At 39.6% G+C, this 14,387-nt stretch overlaps 1 non-coding gene across 1 annotated transcript; it reads left to right on the forward strand.

Annotated features, from left to right (window-relative positions):
• Positions 1-1,723: 1,723 nt before the first annotated feature.
• Positions 1,724-1,830, forward strand: LOC128287488 (small nucleolar RNA R71). Its single transcript, XR_008278188.1, has one exon. It is a non-coding gene; the product is annotated as a small nucleolar RNA R71 (small nucleolar RNA).
• Positions 1,831-14,387: the final 12,557 nt, after the last annotated feature.

Below are 14,387 nucleotides of genomic sequence, written 5' to 3' on the forward strand. Positions count from 1 at the left end.
GTGTGCGTATCTATATATATATATATCTCCGATCAAACAATTATATGGAGGGTGTGTCTTCATCGAGTGGAGTATGGACAGCGGAAAGAGTAAGTACCTTGAGTTCGTGGCTAATAGATACTATGTTCATGCTCGGGGTTGAGTCGGTAAGTTTTAAATCTATGTGATGATTTCAATTGCATGATTGTTGCGGAAATGAAATGATGAATGGAAATTGCTTCAAATATCCTATTGAATAGTATATGAAATGTAAATGTATGACTTGGTATGACATTGATCCGAAAGGTCTAAGGAACTATGGTAGTTCGGTATGGTGGAACAATGGGCCTTGTTTCATTATTTCATTTTATGATAATTTTAGTAACGGATGGTTGTGAAATGCTTATGACTTCTGAGTTATAAACTCACTCGGTGTTTTCTTGTCACCCATTTTAGGTCTCTTGGACTCAGATCGTTTGCGTGCTCGGAACCGTCGTTGAAGTCATCACACCGGCTGGAAATCTTTTGGTATTGTCTTCGTAGTTGAACTAGGAGAACATTTGGCATGTATAGGCTATTTTGTTTTGTTGAATTGTGGGTTGTAAACTTTAAGCCATGCGAAAATGGCCTATGTGGTCGGTTGAGTGTGATTCTAAAACCTATGGTCACGAGCCTTAGAAACCTCAATTTTGATAAGGTGGCCATAGTTGCATTATGTATGATGAAATAGTTGGCCATGGAAGAATTATGAAATAGTCATTGTTTGCTTTAGTAACAGATGCTGCCAGCAGCAGTGAGGTGAGATGGAAAAATCACTAAAAATAGTAGAAGTAGAATTAAATAGTGAATAAATTATGAAATTTAACCTTGATGAATCTATTTTCATATGGACGAAACGAAACGACCATATGAGCGGTATTTTAAGAGATATTCGAGATTTCGTGAGACAGGGCCAGAACGGTTTCTGGATCCTCTGTTTCGAAGTTTCAAATTTACTATAAATTATCCAGAAACAATTAGTAGTCATGCCTTATATGCATAGATTCCCCTTTGAGTCTAGTTTCATTAGAAACAAACGGCATGAGCATTGGAGCTCTGTACAAGATGATATCCAGGTCGTAATGCGCAAAGGTCAGTGTAGACGAACTCTGAAACAGGGGTGACTTTAACTAATAAACTGTACTAATTGGCTTGACCAAAAATTCTATAAAAAAATGTGTAGATGGGATTATGAGTCTAGTTTCAGGAAAAATTAACGGAACTGATTTTCGAGGTCTGGAACTCGAGATATGACTTTTAAGGTGACAGTGACGCAGTTAGCTAGCCTGCCTGGAACAGAAATTAAACATTTCAAAGAGAGGAATAAGGGAAGTAAGCCCGGTAACACCACGTGGTCAAATCCGGTGACGGTCACGGGTTTGGGGTGTTACACACCTCTATTTGCTTCGCACTGCATTACTAGGTGAACCTATGAAGAACTAAGAAAACCATCAATTTTCTTATTCAAGAGTTCTACCTGATTAGAAAGCATGGTGATGGAATCGACGTTGTAAACACCGGCTTTTTCATTGGCTTTTTCCTCATGACTTGCCACTGATAGTTATTCAGTGACATCTCCTCTATAAACTCATAAGCATCTTCAGGTGTTCTATTATTGATGGTTCCGCTAGCAGCTGCGTCAACCATTTGTCGAGTCGAAGCATTCAGGCCATTATGAAAGGTTTGAACCTGTAGCCAGAGTGGTAAACCATGGTGAGGGCATCTTTGCAAAAGGTCTTTGTATCTCTCCCATGCATCGTAGAGTGTCTCTAAATCCATCTGCACAAAAGAAGAGATATCATTACATAATTTAGCTGTTTTCGCTGGCGTAAAATATTATAGTAAAAACTTTTCGGTCATTTGTTCCCAAGTAGTAATTGACCGCTGTGGTAACGAATTCAACCACCGTTTAGCTTTGTTTCTCAAAGAAAAAGGGAATAACTAAAGGTGAATGGCGTCATCAGAAACACCATTAACTTTAAATGTATCGCATAGTTCCAAAAAGTTTGCCAAGTGAGCGTTGGGATCTTCATCCTGCAAACCATCAAACTGAACAAATTACTGTATCATTTGAATTGTGTTAGGTTTCAATTCAAAAGTATTTGCAGCTACAGCAGGTCTAACTATGCTCGTTTCAGTTCCTGTTAAAGAAGGTTTAGCATAATCATACGTAGTGCGCATAGTAGGATTCTGATTTACTGAATTAACAACAATCGCAGAAGGTATCAAGTTTTCCTAATTTTCAGCCATCTCCTTGGTTATGGTTTGAATATCGTCGTTCTCTGTGTATCTTAAGCTTCGCCTTATTTCTCTTTGGTTTCTACGAACTGTGCAATTGATCTTACTATCAAAAAGTAATGGTCCTGACGGGTTTCTTCTAGTCATAAACTATAAGAACCTGCTAGAAAAAGAGAAAAAGAAGAATTAGTAATAAAAATTAGAATAAAATTTAAATTGCAATAAAACTATAATGGCTAAAGTAATAAAAATCGAGTTTTCCAAATATCTTAGTTCCCCGGCACCGGTGCCAAAAACTTGATACGTGATATTCGTGACAAGTTTTAAATATTTATAATAAATCGTTCTTGAAACTAACTATTATCACGATGAAGGCAAGTGTACCTATCGAACAATAGTATAGCTTTAGCAAGACCGAATTATCGAACCCAAAGGAACTAAAAGTACTAGTATCAACTTTGTTTTTATTATCTAGCCTAAAAAATAAAAGGATTTTGTTTATCTAACTAATTAATTAAACTAAGAAATCACAGAAAAGAAATCTGGGTAAAATACTTTTTGGAAAACTCGATTGATTAAGACAATACCTAAGAAAAATCCACCTAGACTTCACTTGTTATTGACTCTGAATCGGACGATTTATTCATTCAACTTGTTCCGTAGAGATCCCTAAGTTATATTATTATCTCTTTTGAGAATAACAACGTCTAACCCTAGAGTGAATAGTTGAATTCTCTTTCTAATTAACGCCCTAGGGTTGTATTAACTCGATCTATGGATCCCCTTATTAGGTTTCACTCTAATCCGGTAAAATCTTGTCACCCTATCTCTAGGCGCGCAACCAACTCCGCTTAATTATGAAAATTTTACTCTTAAACAAGGTCTATTCCTCCTCTGAATAAGAGCTTAACTTGAATCAATATCCTGGAATATCAAAAAAAATAAAATTAAGAACACATAGTTATGAACAAGTCAAATATTTATCATATAATTCAGATAATAATAACAAGATTCATCTAAGGTTTCATTCCCCTTAGGTATTTAAGGGTTTTAGTTCATACTAATGAAAGAACACATCTCAAAAGAATAAAAATAACAAAACATAAGAAAACCCAAAACTCTTGAGGGAATCTGAATGGAGATCTTCAGTCTTAATGGTGAATCTGACTTCTGAGATGGATCAATCGGCTTTCCTTGAGCAATTCCTTGCTTCCTCCTATGCATCCCCCCTTTTCCTCCTCCTTTAGGGTGTATTTATAGACTTTGGAATGCCTAAGAGCCCTCAAAAGTGGCCTTTTCCGAATAAGACTATGCTTGGGCTTGACAGGGACACGCCCGTGTGACACGCCCGTGTGCGATTACTTCAGGCTGTGGTCAAGCCTGTTAAATAAGCATGGGTGTGTGGTCTGCCCATATGAGGAAGTCCAAGCCGTGTTGATTTCGTACGTTTGCCCATTTTCTCCATTTTTAGCCCGTTTCTCGTTCCTTTCACTCTTCTATGCTCACCTAAGTATAAAACATGAAATTAAGGCATTAGGGGCATCGAACTCACCAAATTTAAAAATAAATCATCCATAAAATGTGTTAAACATGGGATAGAAATATGTATGAATTACGGTTTATCAATACTTAAGGGAAAAATCCACCTAGACTTCACTTGTTATTGACTCTCGTGGTAACGAGTTCAACCATTGTTTAGCTTTGTTCCTCAATGAAAAGTGTAACACCCCGAACCCGAGACCATCGCCGGTGTCGGACACGAGGGGTTAACAAGCCAAGTTCACATATTTTGCCCACCAATTTCCACTTTTCCAGTCAGGCTGGAAAACTGCATCACCGTCGCATTAAAAATCATATCTCGAGTTTCAAAACTCAGAAGTGGTTTTGTAAATTTTCCCTGAATTTAGACTCATATATCCATCCATGGATTTATTTCTAGAATTTTTGGTCGGGCCAATTGGTACAGTTTATTAGTTAAAGTCACCCATGTTACAGGGATCGACTGCTCTGACCTTCGCGTGTTATAACTTGAATATCTATCTGTACAGGGCTTTAATACTGGTGCCGTTTGTTTCTAATGAAACTAGACTCAAAATGGAATCTGTAAATATAAGGCATGACTCCTAATTCTTTCTGGATAATTTATAGTAAATTTTTAAAGTTGCGACAGGGGACCCAGAAACCGTTCTGGCCCTGTCTCACAATAGCTTTAATATCTCTTAACATGTAACTCCTATGACCATTTCGTTTCTTCCATATGAAAATAGACTCATCAAGGTTCATTTACATAGCTTATTCACTAATTAAAACCATTCCTACAAATTTTGGTGATTTTTCACATTCACGTCACTGCAGCTGGCAGCATCTGTTTTTAAGGTAGGTATTACCTATTTTGTAGTCTCCATGAACCAACTAGTCTTGCCATACATAGGTTCATATATGATCATTTTAACCATACCAATGGCTGATCATGTGACCAACATTCCCATTTCCAATCCATAATCACATCATGACACCATATATATACATACAAACCACAAATAGTCTAAGTTCATGCTTCCTTTTACGAGCCATTTTCGCATGGCCGTATACATATACATCACCACATTTTTAAACCAACAAGGGTAGTCCTATACATGCCATTTCAAAGTTCAACCAAAATTTATACCAAAATAGAGGCGTTGATAGTGTGGATGACTTGGCTTTATTGATCCCGAATCCGATTGCTATCGAGCGAAATCTATAAAACAGAGAGCCAAAGCAACGGGTAAGCATTTTTATGCTTAGTAAGTCTCAAGGAATATAATCAGCTTTAATTAAAGCAATACATTCACATAACCAAATGCATCATTCCATTAATACACATTCACATAGTCATTCTTACTTCACACTTCATCATTATATACTTTCACAAAGTATCGATCAATTCAATAGCTGAAATTCGTTAGTCGATTGAGCGAATGTTGCTCAAACATGTCGACTTTCCAATGCACATATAAACGTACCTTATTCTTTGGGCTTTTCGAGCGTACTAATTGAATTTATTACAGCAACCAACACTCACCTCCAGCCCAAGATTCTTCGGAATATAACCGAATATAACCACGTGCACAAATGCCTTTGGTCTTAGCCGGATAGAATGACTTCATACGAATGCCTTGGTCTTAGCCGGATGTAGCCACTAGCACAATTGCCTTCGGGTCTTAACCCGGATATAATTTCCAGCAATAACATCTTCGGGATTTAGCCCGGATATCATTCAATTGCTCATGCACACATGCATCAATAATCATTAGACATTCATATTTCATTTTCATTACTAAGGCTCAAACACAATTATGATCACTAGCATAATCGCCTTCGGGACTTAGCCCGGGTATCATTCAAATACTCATACACACATAATCAATAATCAATACACATCCATACATCATTTCACATAATTCAAGTAGGGTCAATTCTTGAGGACTTACCTCGGATGTTGTCGAACGGCTTTTACGGCTATTCGATCACTTTTTCCTTCCCCTTGTCCAATTGTGGCCCTCTTAGCTCTTGAGCTAATTCAAACAAATTCAATTTATTAAAACCTCATTGTGCTAGCTTATGGCCGAATATGACAAGGAGTTTAAATGGTCATATGGCCACTCTTTAGCTTGAATACACAATGGTCATGCACATTTTATACTACATCAAGCAATTCAATACAATTCATTCGAGCATCAAGGAAAAGCTAAGGTCATCAATAGGCTACCTAAGGCCGAATATACATGTCCATGTTGAGGCCAATTATGCACTTAATACCACACAAAACAGCATGCATTTTACTAGTTAATGCTTTGCATATTGTAGCTCAAAACTTATAATATAGCATCAACCACTCATATGTGTGCTAGGCGAATGTGCTTACAATTTCACAATTATTCTTCAACATCGTCTTCTTTAAACAAACATATTCATCACTTACTTCATAACCAAAACATCATGTGCAAACATATATATACATATATGAGCATGGTCAATTTCAAGGTGTCCATAGCCATCCAAAACACAAATTTTAACTAACATGCAAGAAGCATGAACCATGCTCATGAATGCATCATGGCGAATATGACAATCATGCCCTTTTCAACTTCAATCATGATTAAACAAAAGAAAACTCAAAATCTTACTCAAGAGTAGACAATCCATCATTGCATGCATCATCATCAAGCTTCACACTTAGCATGCAATGGCTTTATCACCATAACAACTTTGGCCAAATACCATTTCCATGGCATAACAAAGATTTGAGCCATGGCTAACATGCACATCAAGTTAGCAACCAAAACATGCATGAAACTCCCAACACAACCTCATACATACCTTAATCTTGATGCAATTTAGCCAAATCTCCTTCTAGATCTCTTCTAAACCAAGCATGAAGCAAAAATCCTCCCCTTTTTCCTTAGTATTTTCGCCAAGAAGTGAAAATGGATGAACAAAATTTCTCCTCTCTTTTCCTCTACTCACGGCAACAAGGGGCATCCAAGCTCATCTTTCTCTTTCTTTTTTTCATTTTTTTATGCTTATTTTTATTATAATACTTCCTACATAACTCACTAGCCAAACATGTTGGAAACATGTTTTCCCTTGCCCATCATACCCACCTTGGCTGGCCATTATAGTCAAATTTGGGGAATTTGACATGCAAGGACAACATTTCCTAGTGTGCATCAATAGGCCACTTCAACATTTGCCTATCTCATTTCTAAGTTTTCTCACACAAGTCCTTTCTAGTGAAATTCACCATTATAACACTAAATCAATCATCATAAAATGTCATACATGAGCACACACATATTATAGGTATCAAAATAAATTTTTAATTATTTTATGCCTCGATTTTGTGGTCCCGAAACCACATTCCGACTAGGGTCAATTTTGGGCTGTCACAACTCTCCCCCACTTAAGAAATTTTCGTCCCCGAAAATCTTACCGGTAAATAGGTTTGGATATCGCTCTTTCATAGAGTTCTCGGTCTCCCAAGTAGCTTCTTCGATCCCGTGCTTGAGCCATAACACTTTCACTAGCGGAACCCGCTTGTTTCGCAACTCTTTCACTTCTCGTGATAGGATACGAATCGGTTCTTCCTCATAACTCATATTAGCTTGAATTTCAATTTCTGATGGACTAATCACGTGCGATGGATCGGATCTATAGCGTCGAAGCATCGAAACATGAAAGACATCGTGAACCTTTTTGAGTTCGGGGCAAAATCAAACGATATGCCATCTGGACCGTCTCGCCGGATATCTCATATGGCCCAATGAACCTCGGGCTCAACTTGCCCTTACGGCTGAATCGAGTATCTTTTTCCAAGGCGATACCTTGAGAAACACTTTATCACCCACGATACTCGATATCCTTACGCTTCAGATCCGCTGACGACTTTCGACGATCGGAGGCTATCTTCGGACTTTCACGGATTACTTTCACTTCTCATTCAGCATCTCTAATCAAATCCACCACGAAAATCTTGCTTTCACCAAGCTCAGTCCAAAACAATGGTGTACGGCATTTACGACCGTACAAAGCCTCGTAGGGTGCCATCTTAATACTTGATTGAAAGCTGTTGTTGTAAGCGAATTCAATCAACGGCAAATACCGTTCCCATGAACCACTAAACTCGAGGACGCAACATCTTAACATATCTCAAGTATCTGAATTATCCGCTTGGATTGACCATCGGTTTGGGGGTGAAAGGCGGTGCTGAAATGCAACTTGGTACCCAAAGTTTCTTGCAACTTTTTCCAAAATCGCGAGGTAAATCTCGGATCTCTATCCGACACGATGGAAATAGGCACCCCGTGTAATCTCACAATCTGAGAAACGTACAATTCGGCTAATTTGTCCATTGAAAAATCCGTACGTACAGGGACAAAGTGAGCAGACTTAGTCAATTGATCTACCACGACCCAAACCGCATCCTTCTTACTTGCTGACAATGGCAGTCCGGATACAAAGTCCATTGTGACTCGATCGCATTTCCACTCAGGTATCGTGATTGGCTGAAGTAATCCTGAAGGCACTTGATGTTCCGCTTTCACTTGTTGACATATTAAACATCTCGAAACAAAGTCGGAGATGTCTCGTTTCATACCATGCCACCAAAACCGACGTTTCAAATCATTGTACATCTTCGTACTCCCCGGGTGGATTGCCATTCGGCTACAATGGGCTTCATTCAGAATTATCGAAATGAGTTCCGAATTCTTTGGAACACAAAGACGACTTTTGAACCTCAAACAATCGTCATCATCGATTTGAAATTCGAGTCCTTGTTCAACACACACTCGGCTGTTTTTTGCACCAACTCGTCGTCGACCTTCCGAGCTTCTCGAATTTGATGTATCAACAGTGGTTTGGCTTTTAATTCAGCTACTAACACACTATCGGATCGGACAGACAAGTGCACGTTCATCGCTCGTAAAGCGAATAATGATTTACGACTCAAGGCATCCGCAACCACATTCGCCTTTCCGGGTGATAGTCAATGACCACTCGTAATCCTTTAATGACTCGAGCCAACGTCTTTGTCGCAGATTTAAGTCTCTTTGGGTCATCAAATATTTGAGACTTTTTGATCCGAGTACACATGGCACCTTTCACCAAATAAGTAATGTCGCCAAATCTTTAAGGCGAACACGATGGCGCCAATTCGAGATCATGAGTCGGATAATTTTTCTCATGTGGCTTTAATTGCCTCGACGCAAAGGCCACAACTCGACCTTCTTGCATCAATACACAACCTAACCCAAGTAGGGAGGCGTCGCTATAGATGACAAACTCTTTGCGGACTCGGGTTGCACTAGAATTGGGGCTTCATCAAATAAGTTTTCAGTTGATCGAAACTTTTTGGCATTTCTCAAATCCATTCGAACTTAACATCCTTTTGGAGTAACCGTCATCGGCGTGGCTATCGTTGAGAAACCTTTACAAATCGTCGGTAATAACCAAGCAAGCCCCAAAAAGCTCGAACCTCGTAATATTTCTGAGGCTTCCAATTAAGTATGGCTGAAATTTTATTCGGTCGACTCGAATACCGATGCAGATACCACATGACCCAAGAAGCTAACCTCTCTTAACCGAACTCACACTTGTGAACTTAGCATATAATTGCTTATCCCGTAAAATTTGCAAAGACTAACGCAGTGTTCAGCATGTTCGGTCTCATTTCTTGAATAGACCAAGATGTCATCAATGAACACGACTACGAATCGATCCAAATATGGTCTCGAAGATCCGATTCATTAAATCCATAAATACCCGAGGGCATTAGTGAGCCCAAAGCGGCATCACTAGGAACTCATAGTGACCATATCTCGTTCAAGGCGGTCTTGGGTGCGTCCAATCTCGGATTCGCAATTGATAATAGCCCGATCTCAAATCTATTTTTGAGAACACCGAGGCTCCTTGAGCTTGATCGAACAAGTCATCGATACGTGGTAAGCGGATATTTGTTCTTTATCGTCGCTTTATTAAGTTGACGATAGTCGATGCACAATCGCATGGTTCCATCCTTCTTTTCACGATCAACACTGGCGCACCCCAAGGCGAAAAACTCAAGCGAGCAAAACCTCTATCCACCAATTCTTGCAACCGAGCTTTCAACTCCTTTAATTCGTTGGTGCCATACGATACGGAGCTATCGAAATTGGAGTGGTACCAGTACCAATTCGATGCCAAATTCTATTTCTCGAGCAGTGGTAAACCCAAGCAACTCTTGGGAAAACATCCGGGTATTCACAAACCACGGCACAGATTTGGGTTTCTTTTCGATTCCTTGTCATCGAAAGCACGACGCAAGGTATGCTTCGCACCTTTTCTTACATATTTCGGGCCAACATCGGCGATATTACGGTGGCAACCCCTTTAAGTCCGTAGACTCAACCCGAATTATCTTGTTATTCGCGCTCCTCAAATCGATAGTCTTGCTCTTGCAATTTACAACCGCATCGTGCATGGTCAACCAATCCAAACCAAGAATAACGTCGAACTCATCGAACGGCAAAAGCATCAAGTCCACGGAAAACAAGAACCTCGGAACACTAGGGGACTTTTCTTGCACACTTTGTTGACAAGCACGTAATGACCCAAGGGGTTTGACAGGAATTACAAACTCGATGAGACTCAATAGGCAAAGTCTTCTGGATGCTAAGGTTTCACATATATATGAATGAGTAGAACCAGGTCAATCAAAGCAATCACATTTGTATTGAAAAGAGTGAAAGTTCTGTAATGACATCCGGAGGCAAAGCATCCTCGCGTGCAGATGGCATAAGTCCTAGCAGAGCACGAGCCTCGATCGATGGTAGCATCTCTAGATCCTCTCGACCGCCATCGACATTGCCCATATTTCTAGGTGGCCTACCTCGAGCGATGGTAGCACCGGGTTTCCACTCGACTTACATTCTCATTCATGCATCCTCGGGCAATCCTTCATAAAGTGGTCGGCCGATCCACACTTATAGCAGGAGTGATCACGAAACCAACAGCTCCCGAATGCCATTTGCCACAATGTAGACACTCCGCCTCTCTCGGCGATCATTTCCACCATTAGCGATCGAAGTGACTCGTGTGGTCACAAGGGTCGATCGCGTCCTCGTCTAGAAAAGCCCGATACGCCTCTAGACTGGCTCACATCATCTTGAAATCTCTTCGATGCTTGTTGAAGAGACTTTCCCGAGGACCTCTTTCGGAATTCTCCAGTTCCCACATCAGCTTTTTGTTTCTCCTTTCTAAGCTCTTCGGCTTTACAACCTTGCTCAACAAGTACTACGAACTCTCGTATCTCGAGAATGCCAACGAACATCCTTATATCATCATTCAGCCCATCCTCGAAGCGTTTACACATAATGGCTTCGGACGAAATGCATTCTCGCGCGTACCGGCTAAGCCTCACAAATTTTCGTTCGTAGTTGGTAACTGACATAGAACCTTGCTTAAGGTCAAGGAATTCCCTTCGCTTTTGGTCGATGAATCTCGATCGATATACTTTTTTAGAACTCGGTTTGAAAGAATTCCCAAGTCACTTGCTCTCTAGGTACCACGAAGTCGAGTACTCCACCAATAGTAGGCGGACTCACGTAGCAAGGAGATGGTACACTTTAAGCACTCATCGTGTACTGGGATAGCTCATCGAGCACCGGATAGTGTTATCCAACCAAAATTCAGCTCGCTTCGGCATCATCATCATCCGTAGCCTTAAATTCAAGTGGCCCCATGTTTTCGAATCCTATCGATCGGGGCTTACTTGACCTTATTTGGTCGATCCACGGAGGTATTGTAGGTGCGGGGTTGCATTTGTCGGAATGGAGGTTGTGGAATAGCCGTGTTAGTTCGAATGTATTGATTAAACCATTCGCTCATCACACTATAAAAGGCTTGCCTAGCCTCATCATTCGGATTGTTGGCCATAGGTTGAGAGTCCCACGCCATTGTCCCCTTGCGCGGAGCAGCGCCACACTCTCCACATCATTAGCTATCGCTCGGTTGGGATCGGGATCCATTGCTACAAACAAACACAAAGTCAAATTGTCGAAATCACCACACTATCGATTCATCATTTAATGGCATGTATAGCTAGACCCCAAACACATCACGGTAGTCCTAGAATCGACTAAACCGTGGCATCGATACCAATAAAATTGTAACACCCGAACCCGAGACCATCGCCGGTGTCGGACACGAGGTTAACAAGCCAAGTTCACATATTTTGCCCACTAATTTCCACTTTTCCGGTAAAGTGGAAAAGCGCATCACCGTCGCCTTAAAAATCATATCTCGAGTTTCAAAACTCGAAACTGGTTTTGTAAATTTTCCCTAATTTAGACTCATATATACATCCATGGATTTATTTCTAGAATTTTGGTTGGGCCAATTGGTACAGTTTATTAGTTAAAGTCACCCACGTTACGAGGATCGATCGCTTTCGACCTTCGCGTTATAACTTGAATATCTCTCTGCATGTGCTTTAACATCGGTGCCGTTTGTTTCTAATGAAACTAGACTCAAAATGGAATCTGTACATATAAGGCATGACTCCTAATTCTTTTCGGATAATTTATAGTTGCGACAGGGACCCGAAACCCTTTCGCCCTGTCTCACAATAGCTTTAATATCTCTTAACATGTAACTCCTATGACCATTTCGTTTCTTCCATATGAAAATAGACTCATCAAGGTTCATTTACATAGCTTATTCACTAATTAATACCATTCCTACAAATTTTGGTGATTTTCACATTCACGTCACTGCATTTGGCAGCATCTGCTTTTAAGGTAGGTCTTACCTATTTTGTAGTCTCCATGAACCAACTAGTCTTGCCATACATAGGTTCATATATGATCATTTAACCATACCAATGGCTGATCATGTGACCAACATTCCCATTTCAATCCATAATCACATCATGACACCATATATATACATACAAACCACAAATAGTCTAAGTTCATGCTTCCTTTTACGAGCCATTTTCGCATGGCCGTATACATATACATCACCACTTTTTAAACCAACAAGGGTAGTCCTATACATGCCATTTCAAAGTTCAACCAAAATTTATACCAAAATAGAGGCGTTGATAGTGTGGATGACTTCGACTTTATTGATCCCGAATCAGATTGCTATCGAAGCGAAATCTATAAAAAGAGAGCCAAAGCACGGGTAAGCATTTTTATGCTTAGTAAGTCTCAAGGAATATAATCAGCTTTAATTAAAGCAATACATTCACATAACCAAATGCATCATTCCATTAATACACATTCACATAGTCATTCTTACTTCACACTTCATCATTATATACTTTCACAAAGTATCGATCAATTCAATAGCTGAAATTGTTAGTCGATTGAGCGAATGTTGCTCAAACATGTCGACTTTCCAATGCACATATAAACGTACCTTATTCTTTGGGCTTTTCGAGCGTACTAATTGAATTTATTACAGCAACCAACACTCACCTCCAGCCCAAGATTCTTGAATATAACCGAATATAACCACGTGCACAAATGCCTTGGTCTTAGCCGGATAGAATGACTTCATACGAATGCCTTGGTCTTAGCCGGATGTAGCCACTAGCACAATTGCCTTGGTCTTAACCGGATATAATTTCCACAATAACATCTTGATTTAGCCGGATATCATTCAATTGCTCATGCACACATGCATCAATAATCATTAGACATTCATATTTCATTTTCATTACTAAGGCTCAAACACAATTATGATCACTAGCATAATCGCCTTCGGGACTTAGCCCGGGTATCATTCAAATACTCATACACACATAATCAATAATCAATACACATCCATACATCATTTCACATAATTCAAGTAGGGTCAATTCTTGAGGACTTACCTCGGATGTTGTCGAACGGCTTTTACGGCTATTCGATCACTTTTTCCTTCCCCTTGTCCAATTGTGGCCCTCTTAGCTCTTGAGCTAATTCAAACAAATTCAATTTATTAAAACCTCATTGTGCTAGCTTATGGCGAATATGACAAGGAGTTTAAATGGTCATATGGCCACTCTTTAGCTTGAATACACAATGGTCATGCACATTTTATACTACATCAAGCAATTCAATACAATTCATTCGAGCATCAAGGAAAAGCTAAGGCCATCAATAGGCTACCTAAGGCCGAATATACATGTCCATGTTGAGGCCAATTATGCACTTAATACCACACAAAAACAGCATGCATTTTACTAGTTAATGCTTTGCATATTGTAGCTCAAAACTTATAATATAGCATCAAGCACTCATATGTGTGCTAGGCAGAATGTGCTTACAATTTCACAATTATTCTTCAACATCTTCTTCTTTAAACAAACATATTCATCACTTAGTTCACAACCAAAACATCATGTGCAAACATATATATACATATATGAGCATGGCGAATTTCAAGGTGTCCATAGCCATCCAAAACACAAATTTTAACTAACATGCAAGAAGCATGAACCATGCTCATGAATGCATCATGGCGAATATGACAATCATGCCCTTTTCAACTTCAATCATGATTAAACAAAAGAAAACTCAAAATCTTACTCAAGAGTAGACAATCCATCATTGCATGCATCA

This window comes from Gossypium arboreum, chromosome 13, assembly GCF_025698485.1.
Source record: "Gossypium arboreum isolate Shixiya-1 chromosome 13, ASM2569848v2, whole genome shotgun sequence".
NCBI lineage: Eukaryota > Viridiplantae > Streptophyta > Magnoliopsida > Malvales > Malvaceae > Gossypium > Gossypium arboreum.